This window comes from Capsicum annuum, unplaced genomic scaffold, assembly GCF_002878395.1.
Source record: "Capsicum annuum cultivar UCD-10X-F1 unplaced genomic scaffold, UCD10Xv1.1 ctg13386, whole genome shotgun sequence".
Classification (NCBI taxonomy): domain Eukaryota; kingdom Viridiplantae; phylum Streptophyta; class Magnoliopsida; order Solanales; family Solanaceae; genus Capsicum; species Capsicum annuum.
The window spans coordinates 1-1,631 of record NW_025818653.1 but is presented as its reverse complement, the minus strand read 5'-3'; the positions used below and the strand labels follow the sequence as shown (position 1 = coordinate 1,631).

Below are 1,631 nucleotides of genomic sequence, written 5' to 3'. Positions count from 1 at the left end.
CGGTGTAGATTAAAGACCCCACCAATTTGAATTCAAATTTTTGCAAGTAGCGTTACGATTCTGGAGCCTTTAGGTTCGGATCCGAGGCTAAACTATAGAGTAAAAGGTACTAATAGAAAAATTCTGTAACTTTCACTTCCCCTCAGCTCAAAATTTTTTACTTTGATTTCCTAACCATAAATTGTGAAAAGATTTGTGGGGTACATTTTTTTTTTATTTTTTTGTTTGCTATTCAGGGAGAAAAAAATGATTCTTAAAAGTATGTATAATGCTTAATTGTTTAGCTATATGTATATAAATGTTGAAAGTTACGGTAGAAAAACGTGAAGGTTTTAGGCTATGTTGCTCGGACTCTTCAAAAATATCAGAGAATGCTTGTCGGATTCTCCAAAAGCAGTGTAGCTTTGGAGAATCCAACACGAGTGCAGCATTAAAAGTGAAGAGTCCGTGCAACCTAGGTTTTAGGATACATTTCTTGAATTTTGAACTGTTTAGTTATTTTGATTTTGTTAAAAGTGATTCTTGAGTTTATGTTCATTTGGGGTTTAAGGGGTTTAGGATTGATACATATTTTTTTGTGTGTGTGTGTGTGAAGATGCTTTCTTGAAATGTGTTAGATTTACTATGAATTGATTTACAGTCTGTTAAGTTAAAACTGTAACATTGTTTTGTAGCTAAGGGGTCTGAATGATATGTTCTATATTAACATTTTTTTGTTCTTTGGATGACAGATTCAAAAGATTGGATTTTTAATGGAGAATCAAACAATAGGAAGAGGACATGAATACAATTTGGCTTGGAGGAAAGCTGAAGAAGCAGGTTTAGTTTTCTTGCTTTGTTATTTCCAGTATCCGTATTTGTCAATTGTTTGATTGAAGTAGGACCCGGAGGTCGTGGAGGTCGTAGATTCAAGCTGTGGAAACAGTCTCTTGCAGAAATGTTGGATAAGGTTGTGTACAATCCCTTGTGGTCCGACCATTCCTTGGACCCCGCACATAGTGGAAGCTTGATTGCACCGGGATGCTCTTTAAGTACTATTGACGTGGAGATAGAATTTTTGAGTTTATAAGGTCTGGATTCTAGAAAATACAGTTTATTTATACGTATTAAGTGGATATTCAAACACAAATATAGAGTTTGAAGCAAAGCTATTGTGTTCTCCCAGACCAGTAGGCAAAGCTCTCGCTCCGTCCTTCCTGACGTGGTGGTCAATCGGGAGGTGTTGGATTTTTATTTTCTGTATTATTTTCCCCTTTTTGGATAAATGGGATTCATGTGGGGTTTTCATTGTTTTGTAGCTTTAAGGCGATATCAAGCAACCCACTGGTTGGAATGTTTCGTCGGGCCATTAGGTATATCAAGCCAACCGTCTGAGAGAGAGTTTGTTTCTTGTTTGAGAAATGGCTTTGTACTTTGCAATTTAATTAACAATGTTCAACCAGGATCAGTTTCGAAGGTACACCACTCTCTAGTATGCAAAAGCCCGCTCTTTATACAAAATTCGTTTTTCATTCATCGTTGTTTTTATGTTATTAGGTTGTAGAAATCCACACTCCTTCACAGTCAACCATGTGGGATTCTCAACCACCGCCAGCATATCAATATTTTGAGAACATCCAGAACTTTTTAGT

General features: G+C 36.4%; 1 long non-coding RNA gene across 1 annotated transcript; it reads left to right on the top strand.

The window, feature by feature from the left end:
- The first annotated feature begins 161 nt into the window (after positions 1-161).
- On the top strand, positions 162-1,631 carry LOC124890204. Its single transcript, XR_007049012.1, has 3 exons — positions 162-1,070; positions 1,299-1,456; positions 1,537-1,631. It is a non-coding gene; the product is annotated as an uncharacterized LOC124890204 (long non-coding RNA).